The 14,370-nt window shown below is 42.6% G+C and overlaps 2 pseudogenes; both read right to left on the reverse strand.

Moving 5' to 3' along the window:
* Window positions 1–6,122: 6,122 nt before the first annotated feature.
* Window positions 6,123–7,126, reverse strand: LOC102481965 (metalloreductase STEAP1 pseudogene; annotated as a pseudogene).
* Window positions 7,127–13,222: 6,096 nt separating this feature from the next.
* LOC102482378 (60S ribosomal protein L32 pseudogene) lies at window positions 13,223–13,649 on the reverse strand (annotated as a pseudogene).
* Between the last annotated feature and the right edge of the window lie 721 nt (window positions 13,650–14,370).

Genomic DNA, 14,370 nt, shown 5'->3' on the forward strand with positions numbered 1-14,370 from the left:
AGGGAAAGAATAGTATTTTCAAAACAGAGTGTTAGAGGGGCCAGCAGGTGGCATGATGGTTGGGTTACTGGACTCCTACATGACCGACCTGATGGCTTGCTTTCTCACTTTCCCTTTTTCTCTTTCTTTCTCTTTCTTTCTTTCTTGCTTTCTCACTTTCTCTTTTTCTCTTTCTTTCTTTCTTTTTTTTTTGGAGAGGTTTTTGCTATAGGGCATGTGTGTTCGCCAGAAAGACAGAGAGAGGCAGAGAGACAGAAAGCGAGAAATTACCCACTGGGGGAACGGCCATGCTGCAATCCCTTCTCCTCCCTTCTCTTCTCGGGATCTTGGGCACATGCCTGGCGTGAGTTTAAGCCACCAGGTCCAGGACTCGAACCATGGTCGACTATATGGGAGTCCATGACATAGCCATTACACTAATTGCTGGTCCCCCCCTTTCTCTCTTTCTGTGTCTCTCTCTGGTGAAATTAAATAAATAAGATAATGATGGTGAATAAAATTAAATAATTATTTTTTAAAATCCACATACAGTGTTAGAATAACTTGATATTGGGGGGGGGGTGTCCTGGCAGGTGGTATGGTAGTGAAATGCTCTGGACTCCCACATGATCAACCGTGGTTTGAGTGCTGGACTTGGTGGCTGACTTTCTCACTTTCCCTCCCTCCATACGTCTCTCTCTCTGTCCTTCTCTGGTCAAATTAAAATAAAATAAATAAATAAAGTTAAATAAAAAACAATTCTTTTTTTAAAAAAAAGAATAACTTGGGGCCAGTGGGTGGCATGGTGGTTAAGGCAACTGGAATCCCACATGGCTGACCATGGTTCGAGTCCTGGACCTGGCAGGTTGCTTTCTCACTTTCCTTCTCTCTCTGGTCAAATTCAAAATAAAATAAAATAAATGAATAAAATTAAGAAAAGAATAACTTGATATCTACATAAAAAAATAAAGCTGGACTCTTATACCATACACAAAAATTAACTGCCAAGAGATGAAAAAGCTAAGCGTATTAGCTTTTTGTTTGTTTTTTGCCATAGGACACGTGCGCTCGACGGAGAGAGACAGAGGGAAAGTGAGAAATCACCCCCCAGAGGAGATGGCCATGCCTCAATCCTTTGTCCTCCATTCTTTTTTTAAAAATATTTATTTATTTAATTCTATTTGTTATTATTATTTTTAATTTAATCAGAGAGAGACAGAAAGGGAGAGTGAGAAAGCAAGCCACCAGATCCAGGACTCAAACCTTGGTTGGCCATGTGGGAATCTAGTGCCTTTAACCACCACACCACCTGCAAGCCCCACTTGTCCTCCATTCTTCTCTTAGGATTTTGGGCATGCATACACACATGCCTGGCATGATTTTTGAGCCACCAACAACTTGAAGTCCAGGACTTGAACTGCAGCTGGCCTTGTGAGAGTCCAGCACCTTAATCTAAAATTCTCTTTGTTTTCCAATTTGCCTTAGGGCGTGTGTGCTTGCCAGAGAGAGACAGAGAGAGGGAAAGTGAGAAAGCATCCCCAAGGGTTATACCCGTACCACAATCCCTTCTCTTCCATTCTCCTCACAGGATTTTGAGCTCACAGGCACATGCACCTGGCATGTTTTTCAAGCGACTGGGTTCAGGAATCAAACCACATAATCATCTATGTAGAATCCAACAGCCATAACCTCCATGCTATGGTCCCACCGATAAAAACTATAAAAATCTTGGAAGAAAACACAAAAGCACTGAAGTATATCATGGTGAAGTTGAGTGACATCATGCTTTCTTAGGTATCACACCAAAAGTACAAGTACAAATGAAAAAAAAAAATAGACAAATTGGAATTCATCAAAATAAAAAATGGGGGGGGACGACCAGCAGTTAGCGTAATGGCTATGTCGCTGGACTCCCATGTAATCGACACGTGGCTCGACAGAGAGACAGAAAGCAAGAAATCACCCCTCAGGGGGATGGCCACACCTGCATGAGTTTAAGTCTCCCGGTCTAGGACTCAAACCATGATCTACTATGTGGGAGTCCAGCGATGTAACCTTTATAGTCCTAGAAAGAAAATACTTTTAAAACATATGTAAGAAAAGTTATTTGTAAATAGAATATATTAGGACCTCTTTTTTTTTTTTTATGGAGAGATTTGACTCAACCGCAGTTAACTATGTGGAAGTCCAGTGACGTGACCATTACACCATCCACTGATCCCTATGAGGAGCCCTTAAAACTCAGCAATAAAAAGACAGAAACCAAACAGACAAATAAAAATATCAAACCCTCAGGTATAAGGTGGAAAAAGTCTAGCAGGTGGCATGGTGGTTAAGGCTCTGGACTCCCAGATGGCCAACTGGCAACTTGAAGATCATGCCAAGTATGTGTGTTTATATGCCCAAAATCCCAAGAGGAGAATGGGGGAGAAGGGATTGTGGCAAGGCCATCCCCCCAAAGTGGTTTCTTACGTTCTCTCTCACTGTCTCTCTCTGGCAAGCATATGTGCTCTATGGCAAAAACCTTAAAAAAAAAAAAAAAAAGAAGAAAAATACATAGCTTTACAAATAAACTATACAAATAGTCAAAAAGCACACACATACAAATACTGGACATCATTAGCCCAGCATTTAGAAAAATGAAATTCAAGACCACAATGAAATATTACTTCATACACCATAGAAAGGCTAAAATAAGTATGACAATAACAAGTTTTATTGAGGATGCAGAGAAATTAGAGCTCTTTTATATTTCTGATGGGAATGTAAAATGTGCAAGCATTTTGGAAAACTGTGGCATTTCCTCAAAAAGTTAAACATAGAGTTACCACATGAACCAGCAATTTCACTTTTAGGTATTTACCCAAGAAAAATGAAAATCTATATTCACTCAAATACTTGTACATGAATGCTCATAACAACATTTTTCTAATAGCCTAAAATTAAAAACTACCTAAATGTTCATCAGGTGATGAATGGATAAATAATATGTGGTATACCTATACAATGAAATATAATTTGTCTATAAAAAGGAGTATTAAAAAAAATAAAAAGGGGGACCAACAGTTTGGCATAATGGCTATGTCGCCAGACTCCCATGTAGTCAACTGTGGTTTGAGTCCCGGACCTGGTGGCTTAAATTCACGCCAGGTGCATGTGCGTGTATGCTCAGGATCCCGAGAGGAGAAGGGATTGCGGTATGGCCATCCCCCTTGAGAGGGTGATTTCTGGTTTTCTGTCTCTCTGTCACTCTGTCTTTCTGGTGAGCGCACACACCCTGTAGCAAAAACCTCTCAAAAAAAAAAAAAAAAGAAAAAGAAATATGAAATACTTATACATTCTATGAACAGATGGCATAATGGTTACATCGTTGGACTCCCACGGAGTCAACTGCAGTTTGAGTCCTGAACCTGGCAGCTTAAAACAGAATGAGTGCTTGTACGTGTGTGCCTAAACTCCTGAGAGGAGAATGGAAGAGAAAGGATTGCAGTGTGGCCAGCCCCACCCCCCGCCCCGGTGGGTGATTTCTTGCTTTCTGTCTCTCTGTCTCTCTGTCTCTCTGGTGACCGTATGTACCCTAAAGTAAAAATCTCTCTGAAATAAATAAATAAATACAGATACATCCTACAACATGGATGAAACCTGAAAAATCAAGCTAAATGAAAGTAGCTCGACACCAAATGTCACATATTATGATTTCATTTACATGAAAACTTTAAAATATGAAAATCTACAAAGACAGAAAATTGACTAGTTGTTGTTCAGGGACTGGGAGAAGGCAGAGGAGGAAACGATTGCTAATGTGTATAGTGCTACTTTCGAAGATAAAGAAAAAAGTCCTAAAGTGGTTATGGTTGCACAATTCTGTGAATATATTGCAAACCATTCAATTGTGTGTTTTAAAAGGGAAATTCAGGGATCAACTAATGGTGTAATGGTCACTAGACTCCCACATGGCCAACTGTGGTTTGAGTCCCAAACCTGGAGGATTGAAACTCATACCAGGTGCTTGTTCATACACGCCCAAAATCCTGAGAGGAGGATGGAGGAGAAGGGATTGCGATGTGGCCATCCCCCCTGGGGAGTGAGTTCTCACTTTTTGTCTCTCTGTCTCTCTGGTGAGTTCATGTGTCCTATAGTAAAAAAATCCCTCTTAAAAATTTTTTTTTAAAAAAGGAAAATTTTATGGTATGTGAATTATATCTCTTTAATGCTGTGAAAAAATAGTATTAGGCCATGCTTTCTTAGGCATAACACCAAAAACACAAGTGCAAAGGAAAAAAATAGACAAACTGGATTTCATCAAAATTAAACTGTTGGGAACCAGCAGTTAGCGTAATGGCTATGTCGCTGGATTCCCACATGGTCGACCACGGTTCGCGTCCCGGACCCGGTGGCTTGAAACTCACGCCGGGCGCGTGTGCGTGCGTGCCCAAGATCCCGAGAGGAGAATGGAGGAGAAGGGATTGCGGCATGACTATCCCCTCTGGGGGGTGATTTCTCGCTTTCTGTCTCTCTGTCTCTGTCTGTCTGGCGAGCGGACGCGCTCTATAGCAAAAACCTCTCAAAAAAAAAAATTAAAATGTTATGGACCATCAGGTGGCATGGTGGTTAAAGCAGCTGAAACCGCCCACATGACTGACTGAGCAGTTTGAGTTTCAGACCCAAAGGCTTGAGAAATACATTGGGTCATGCCCAAAGTCCTAAAAGAAAAGATGGAGGACAAGGGATTGCAAAGTGGCCATCCCCCATGGCAGGTGCTTTCTTTCTCGCTCCTTGGTGAGCACATGTGCCCTATAGCAAGACTGAAAAAAAATCATATTAATGACAAGACACATTCATGCATGGTACACTCATGGACATGCCTTGGTTACCATTCTGGACTTAAGGAGGTACTGGGATGAGGGTGGGGTGGTAGAGAAAAATGTGCTATTACCAGAGAGGGATGGAAGACTGGGACAAAGACTGCAGATGTCAAATAGCTCCTGTCCCAGATGAGTGCTTGGATGCATGAGAAGTGGTCCATTATGGTTGGGTGTTTTCTGTTTTTTTTGTTTTGTTTTGTTTTGTTTTGTTTTGGAGAGGTTTTTGCTATGGGGCGTGTGCGCTCACCAGAAAGACAGAGAGAGACAGAGAGACAGAAAGCGAGAAATTATCTGGGATGGCCACGCCACAATCCCTTCTCCATTCTGTCTCAGGATCTTGGTCACGCACGCGCACATACCCGGTGTGAGTTTAAACCACCGTGTCCAGGACTTGAACCGCAGTCGACTACATGGGAGTCCAGCGACAAAGCCATTATGCCAACTGCTGGTCCCCTCCCTTTTTTTTTGAGAGAGATTTTTTTCTATAGGGTGCATGTACTCGCCAGAGAGACAGAGAGAGAGAGAGAGAGAAAATGAGAACTCCCCCGCCCCCCCGGGGAGATGTCCATGACACGATCCCTTCTCCTCCATTCTCCTCTCAGAATCTTGGACATTCACACACATGCACTGATGTGAATTTTAAGTTGCCGGGTCCAGGAGTACATGAGAGTCCAGCAATGTAATCATTACACCATCTGCTGAGTCCAAGGTTAAGTGTTTTAAGTGTCATGCTTATGGAAATGAGCTCCCTCATCCCCCCCAAAAAAAATCTTATTATTTAATAAATGGTAGAGTATTCCCATAGTACACAATTCAGAAGATACAGGAGTCAGCTTCTCTTTGGCACTCAGCATTTTATATGTGCTCAGAACCCTCTCTGATGTAGCTAAACTGAAAATACTTTATAGGAAATTTCTTTTTTTGAGAAGTTTTTGCTATAGGGCACATGCACTCACCAGAAAGACAGAGAGAGATAGAGAGACAGAGGCAAGAAATCACCCCCCAGGGTGAATGGCCACGCTGCAATCCCTTCTCCATTCTCCTCTTGGGATCTTGGGCATGCACGCACACGCGCCCCGCGTGAGTTTAAGTCACTGGGTCTGGGACGCGAACCACGGTCAACTACATGGCAGTCCAGCGACATAGCCATTATGCCAACTGCTGGTCCCAGGAATTTTTTTTTAAGATTCTCAAGTGGTCATTTTATTAACAAATACAAATTTGAAATGTTTATGATAAAATATATCAATATTGAACAAAAAGGTGTAAACAATAATTCTACAACTGGGAAGTCATCTCAGTTTTGTTAATTTTGGTAATGTCTTCCCAGCCATAGCTAATCTTCAGTATCTTCTTCCTCCAGCATGGCAGGAATAGTATGGCTTTACATATTAGGACAACAATGGGAAGGAAAACAGCTAAATAAAAGTTGGAGGTGTATGCCATATGAGTTGCTTTACATCTATCCATTTATTCCAGGCAAACATCAATGTGTGGATTTTGCCCAGCAGAAGTGAAATGATTCCTAATTTGCTCTGAATATAGTGAAATTCTCTCCATGTCAAAGAGTCACTTAGAGATGGAATAGATGTCACAGCCAACAGTGCCAGTATTGCAAGTCCCATAAATCTCCATTCTCCAAACATCATGTTCAGTCCAGCCATCTTTACTTTGTTGTACCTGTTGGTATGCCCAGTTTAGCAACAAATATTTGTAGAATCGCCTCAAAAGGATCCTACATAGGATAAGAAGACTATAAATTTCATGTAGTAGAGCAAAAAAGAAACTGAGAAGCCCAAATTGCTTTCTTGTTATCATCCACCTATCCAACCGATGTGGAAATTTCTTTGTACTTCGTTTCATTATGAAGTTGTACAACTGCTGCTATCACGCCTGGCAAATAAACCAATGTCAAGAGGGTGATGGAAACCATTGGCAAGACTATGTTGACCAGGATTGGAATCCTATAAAAATATTGTTGATGAGAAGTTACTAAAGGGTAAATGATTTCTCTCAAAAGAATATAAAGAAAAGTGAGGGATGATACAATAGCAGCTGTTTTCATAGGCAAGTGACCACCATTTTAGAAAAAGTTTCTGTTTGTGCTGAAGTTCTGAGGGGCAATCAAACTCAGCATGGGCTGTTTGGTGCAAATGCAAAACCACGGGTCTTTTCTGTATGCTGATCTCTCTTGTGTCATTCGTCAAATAATCTTCTTCTAGACTTCTCCTAGGCTTCATTTTCTGAAGTTCTTGGTTTGTGATGTCTTTTCGGCTCTCCATTGATTCTATAAAGTAGTATAGCTTCTGCTCCTCATTGTGGCTTGACCATAATTTGTAGCAGTTCCTGGTGGATTTTAAATGCATGATTAGGATAATGGGAGATTAAAAGAATTACTAGGCTGTAAAATACATACATACATACATACGTACATTAAGTTAAATAGGGGTCAGCAGGTGGCATGGTAGTTAAGGGTGCTGGATTCCCACATGGCTGACCACGGTTCCAGTCCCTGGTGGCTTGCTTTCCCACTCCCCCCCCTCTGTCCCTCTAGAGTCAAATTGAAATAAATACATAAATAAAGTTAAATAAATAATTCTTTTTTTTTTTAAATTACTAGGCTGAAATGTTCTTTTTCTTTCTTTCTTTTGTTTAGTATGCTATAGGGCACATGCACTGCTAGGAAGAAAGAGAAAGAGAAAATGAGTAATCACTCCCCAGGAGAGATGGCCGCCCCACAATCCCTTCTCTTCCACTCTCTTCTCGGGATTTTTGGCAAACACACGTGTTTGGTGTGTTTTTCAAGCCACCAGGTCTGGGACTCAAATCATGCAGTCAGCCATGTGGGATCCAGCCACCTTAACCTCCACGCCACCTGCTGCCTCCACCTTTTCTGAAGACAGGGTCTTGCTGTGTGTGATTCTTCTGTTTCAGCCTCCTGAGATACTGGGATTACAGGCACACTGCAAACGGCCTTTCAGTTGGGCCTAGTTCAACCTTTTAGTTGAACCCAGACCTCCCACATGATCCCAGCTTGTGGGCACAGCATCTTAGCAGCGTGGGTCACAGCAGCTGGACCAGAAGTACTGAATTCTTAATTACATATTAGATGTGTATGTGTGTGAATAGAATATTCGTTAATCTTTCCCTTTGTCCTACATTACTGATAATAATTTTGTGAAATAAATAAAAAATGTGTTTCTAATCAAGAATCAGACTTATTAGGGAAAAAAAAAAACCAAGTTTTGGAGGTATCTCCCTCACACTAGATTCTTTTTTTTTGTGAGGTTTTTGCTATAGGGTACGTGTGCTCACCAGACAGACAGAGAGAGACAGAGAGACAGAAAGCGAGAAATCACCCCCCAGGAGGGATGACCACACTGCAATCCCTTCTCCTCTATTCTCCTCTCAGGATCTTGGGCATGCATGCACACGTGCCTGGCGTGAGTTTTAAGCCATCGGGTCCGGGACGCGAACCGTGGTTGACTACATGGGAGTCCAGCGACATAACCATTACACTAACTGCTGGTCCCGACTAGAACTTTTTTTTAAAGAGAGATCTTTTTGTTATAGGGCACATGAACTCTTCAGAGAGACAGAAAGACAGAAAGCAAGAAATCATCCCCCAGAGGACATGGCCATGCCACAGTCCCTTCTCCTCCATTCTCCTCTCAGGATTCTGGGCATGCACACACACGTGCCCGGTGTGAGTTTCAAGTCACAGGGTCTGAAACTTGAACTACAATTGGCCTTGTGGAAGTCTAGTGACATAACCATTACACCATCTGCTTGTCCCCATACTAGACTCCTCCCTGTTATTTTTTAAAAGAATTATGTTATGGGAGCCAACAGGTGGCATGGTGGTTAAGGACAAGCTCCTACAAGACCAACAGTAGTATGAGTCCCGGACCTGGTGGCTTGCTTTCTTACTCTCTCTCTCTCTCTCACTCTACCCCTCTCTGATCAAAAAATTTATAAAATAAAGAAAGTTAAATAAGGTAATTCTAAAAGAAATTTAAAAATTTAAAAAGAATTATTTTACTTTATTCATTTATTTTTTAATTTGACCAGAGAGAGACAGAGCAAGAGAGAGAAAGTGAGAAAGCAAGCCACTTAGGTCTGGGACTTGAACGGCAGTTGGCCATGTGGGAGTCCAGCACCCTTAATCACCATGCCACCTAGTGATCCCCGTACTAGAACTTTTAATTGGTTGAAACACGGTATTCTAGTCCATCATAACATTCTGTAACTCTGTGATTTTTTTTTACCAAAACAATTTTTATTCAAAGTTTTGTAGTACATTATCACATGGCTGGCCCATAGTGCACTTTTTACCCCATTGGTATATGTTTAAGTTTGAACAGTTTCTTGCCAATAAAAATACACTATGGGGTACAACAGTTTTTTTTTTTAAGAATTATTTTATTTTAACTTTATTTATTATTATTTTCCAATTTGACCAGAGAGAGAGAGAGAGAGAGAGAGGGAAAGTGAGAAAGGAAGCCTCCAGGTCCAGGACTTGAACCACGGTTGGCCATGTGGGAGTCCAGCGCCTTTAACCACCATGCCACCTGCCAGCCTTACACCTAAGTTTTTAAAGCTAAAACTATTATATTATAATCCTGGGCCAGCAGGTTGTGTGTTGGTTAAAGTGCTGGATCCCTTATGACTGACTGTATAGTTTGAATCCTGGCCTTGGTAGCTTGAAAAACACTGGGTACATGCGTGTGTAGCCCAAATCCCTGAAAGAGTAGGGATTGTGGTATGACCGTGCCCCACTGTGGGGGTGCTTTCTCCATCTCCCTCTCTGTCTCTCTGGTGAGCACATGAGCCCTCTGACCGGAAAAAAAAAAAAAAAAAAAAAAGCTAGATTGTAAAAATGTAGTGAGTACTGTTTTCTCTTTTCAAGTTACCCAAGAGTATACATAGAGTTCCTAAATAATCATCCAGCCTCATTTTACTTTTTCAGATCTGCTGACAGATCTGCTTATTAGACTAGTAGATTAGCAAAATGCTATAGACACAAATATCCGATTTCAGCATGTCATTTGATAAATCCCTTCATCAAAATTCTTAGGGTTACAAATAACAGAAATCTACTCAGATTTGCTCATGTAAAATATGAATTCCAGGGATCAGGAGTATTGCATATAAACCAAGGAAGGAAGTTAAGCTGAGGACAGAAATCTGGGATTGAAATGTCATTAAAAATCAAGGTGGATACATCTGTACCTCTGTATCTTTTTAGGATTTAGAGGCCTCTTATCCCTGGTTCTTTCTTTCATTTTTTTTATTAAGTTTATTTATTTATGTATTCCATGAGTGAAACAGCAAGGGAGAGAGACACACACACAGACTCCCAACATGGTCTTTCTTTTTTTTTCTTTTTTGGAGAGGTTTTTGCTACAGGGCGCATACACTCGCCAGAAAGATAGAGACAGAGAGACAGAGAGCAAGAAATCACCCCCCAGGGGGATGGCCATGGCGCAATCCCTTCTCCTCCATTCTCCTCTCGGGATCTTGGACATGCACGCACACGCACCTGGTGTGAGTTTAAGCCACTGGGTCTGGGACTCGAACTGCGGTCAACTACATGGTAGTCCAGTGACATAGCCATTACGCTAACTGCTGGTCCCCAGATTTAAAAAAAAAAAAATTATTTTATTATTTATTCATTTATTTTAATTTGACCAAACAGTGAGAGAGAGAGAGAGGACAGAGAGAGAGAAAAAGCAAGTCGCCTGGTCCAGGACTTGAACCTCGGTCTGCCACATGGTAGTCCAGCGCCCTTAACCACCACGCCATCTGCCGGCCCCCCAGATATTTTTTTTTTTGGGAGAGGTTTTTGCTATAGGGCGCGTGCGCTCCCCAGACAGAGAGAGACAGAGAGACAGAAAGTGAGAAATCACCCCCCGGGGGGATGGTCACACCGCAATCCCTTCTCCTCCATTCTCCTCTCGGGATCTTGGGCACGCACGCACACGCGCCCGGCGTGAGTTTTAAGCCACTGGGTCCGGGACGCGAACCGCAGTCGACTATGTTGGAGTCCAGCGACATAGCCATTACGCTAACTGCTGGTTCCCAATATTTTTTAAGAATTACTTTATTCAACCTTTTTTATCCATTTATTTATTTATTTAATTTGACTGCTGGACTCCCATGTAGTTAACCACAGTTCGAGTCCCAGACCCGGTGGCTTAAACTCATGCTGGACGCATGTGTGTGCGTGCGTGCCCAAGATCCCGAGAGGAGGATAGAGAAGGGATTGTGGCATGGCCATCCCCCCTGGAGGGGGCTGGGATTTCTTGCTTTCTGTCTCTCTGGCGAGGGCACACGCCATACAGCAAAAATCTCTCTTAAAGAAAAAAAGGAGAGAAATAAACTGGAGGTCCACCTGTCTTACATAATAAAGGAAATTTACTGATTCATGTGACTAACTTGAAAGGTAAGGATAGCTAGAGGTGTAAGCTGATCTGGTAACTTAAAGAATGTGACCAAGACCTTGCATCTCATCTGCCATGTCCAATAACTCTTTCTTGTTATTTGATTTCTATCTTCACGGGAATGTATTGTAAAATAGTTGCCCGTGGTTTCCAAAGCTACATTTTTCTGTTTTTGACTAATGAATAGGAGAGTACTTCTTTAAAAAAAAGAAAGAAAGAATTATTTTATTTAGCTTTATTTATTTTAACTTGACCAGAGAGGGACAGAGCAAGGTGGGGGGAAGTAAGAAAGCAAGCCCCAGGTCCAGGACTCAAACTGTGGTCAGCCATGTGGTAATCCAGTGTCCTTTTTTTTTTTTTTAATTTTTTTTTTTGAAGAAGTTTTTAAAAATTTTTTTTTTGAAGAAGTTTTTGCTATAGGGCACGTGCGCTCGCCAGACAGACAGAGACAGAGAGACAGAAAGCAAGAAATCACCCCCCAGGGGGGATGGCCATACCGCAATCCCTTCTCCTCCATTCTCCTCTTGGGGTCTTGGGCACGCACACACACGTGCCCAGCGTGAGTTTAAGTCACCGGATCCGGGTTGCGAACCGCAGTCAACTACATGGGAGTCCAGCGACATAGCCATTACGCTAACTGCTGGTACCAGGAATTCAGTGTCCTTAACCACCTGGCCACCTGCTGGCCCCCAAGGAGAGTATTTTTTTTACTTACCTGTCAAAGGGGATATGGACAGTGGTGCAGTGATAAAACATGATGCTCTGTAAGGTTGATTCCCGTGAGAGGGTTCCAGGTTTACTGCAGAGACCTCTCTGAGTATACAGGGTACGTATGTGCTCACAATCTGGAGCTGGCTGAGACTGGGAGTGGACCATGGTGTCAAGACCTTGTGGAGGAAGGATGCTGTCTGTCTGTCTGGCTGGCTGTTCATCTGTCTCTCTGTCTGACTCTCTCTTACTCATGGAAGAAATAAACAAAACTTAAAAAAAGAAAAAGTCAAAGAATTTCTTCAATGTGATTGGCTGGCTGATGTACGCCATGTCCCCCTCCGGAAACAATGTGACCAGGGATGATGAGTTCATTCTGATCGGCTGACTCCTTGATCCTTATCCTCCCACCCCACACCCTATTGACTTCTTCTATGCTATCACTAAGAGAAGGGAACATTGATGTTGGGAGGGCCCCAAACAGCAAAGTCTATCTAATATAAGCACCAAAACATCCAGAGCGTGAACTAGTTAAACAGAAAAACTCCTCCTTTATTTTATTTTACTTTTTAAATTTGTCAGAGGGCATGTGTGCTCCCTAGAGAGAGAGATAAAGTATCCCCCAAGGGGGATGGCCACACCTCCTAGCATGTTTCTCAAGTTGCCAGTTCTGGGACTTGAACCATGCAGTTGGCCATGTAGGATCCAGCTACCTTAATCACCATGCCAGCTGCTGGCCCCGTATTACTATTTTTTTTTTTTAAGATTTGATCTTGGGACCAACAGTTAGCATAATGGCTATGTTGCTGGACTCCCATGTAGTTGACTGCAGTTCGAGTCCCGGACCCAGCGGCTTAAACTCACGCTGGGCGAGTGTACATGCAAACCCAAGATCCTGAGAGAATGAAGGAGAAAGGATTGCGGTGTGGCCATTCCCCCCGGGTGTGTGTGTGTGTGTGTGTGTGTGTGGGGTCATCCCCCTTGGGAGGCGATTTCTCTCTCTCTCTCTCTCTCTCTCTCTGTCTTCCTGGCGAGTACATGAGCCCTGTAGCAAAAACCTCTCCCCCCCCCAAAAAAAAAGATTTTATCTTTATTTATTCTGCTGCCTCTTCCTTATTTTTCTCAGTATGTTGTTTATTTTATTTTATTTTGCGGGTGGTTGGGTGGTGGTATTTGTGGGTTTTTTTTTTTTTTTTTTAAAAAAAATAAAATGTGCACATGAGCCGTCTACTCGTTTTCTTCACTGCGCAGCCTGGCATTGGGGTTGGTTCCTGGGCTGCTCCCTCCACGATGGCCTTGCGGTCCTTGGAGGAGACGTTGTGGGCGATCTCAGCACAGTAAGACCTACTGTACATCAGCAGCACTTCCAGCTCCTTGATGTTGTGGACCAGGAACTTCTGGAAGCCGCTGGGCAGCATGTGCTTTGTTTTCTTGTTGCTTCTGTAACCGATGTTGGGCATCAAGATCTGGCCCTTGAATCTCCTCTGCACCCTGTTGTCAATACCTCGGTTTCTTCCAGTTGCGCTTAATTTTGATATATCCGTCAGGCTGGTGCCGGATGAACTTCTTGGTCCTCTTTTTGACAATCTTGGGTTTCACGAGGGGTCTGAGGGCAGCCATGATGCCGAGTAGGAGCTGGCCACCACCGCCACAGGCAGCGCAGAGGAACAGAGAAGTTAGTATGCTGTTTCTTGAGAGTAATACGCTGGCATTTGCGTCGAGGACACATGGAGTCATGAGACGCTGAATCTTAGGTGCTTTGGTCCTAGGTTTCTTAACTTCGTCATTTAAGGGGTTTCTTAAAACGTATTGGTGGACATCATCTTCTTTAAAGAGTTTGAACAGTTTTTGGATTCTGCTAGCTTTCTTAGGCCCCAGGTAACAAGGCACCGTGGTATATCAATCCTGGAATATCCTTCTCTCCTTTTTTCACAAAAACCAATTTGAGAATGCCCAGATTGGCATACCAATGCAACCTCGAACATATTTGCACTTTCTCCAGTTCTCCTTGGTCTGTAACAGGAACGTCCCTTCCTCAGTAGCAGATGGACATGGCATGGGTCAAGACACTCTGCTTCATGGGGGAAACCATGTTTATTGTTTCCACCACTGATTTGGACTATATAATCCTTCCATTCTTTATCCAAAGCATTAACAGCAACTTCTGTGGCCATATGCTTCTCATAAAAAGTAGAACGTTTGCATTCCTCTTCCACTTCAATGAGTTTCTGGCAGCCAGTGGTAGGGAAGGAAATATTCAGCTTCATCTGGAAGCAGCTGATCTCCTCCAATGTGCCACACAAAAAAATCAGTATTAATATTTTTAAACAGTGACTTTTGAGCAATTGTCCTAAGTGCCTGAGAAGTCTCAGCTC

Source organism: Tupaia chinensis, unplaced genomic scaffold (assembly GCF_000334495.1).
Source record: "Tupaia chinensis unplaced genomic scaffold, TupChi_1.0 Scaffold000318_1, whole genome shotgun sequence".
NCBI lineage: Eukaryota > Metazoa > Chordata > Mammalia > Scandentia > Tupaiidae > Tupaia > Tupaia belangeri.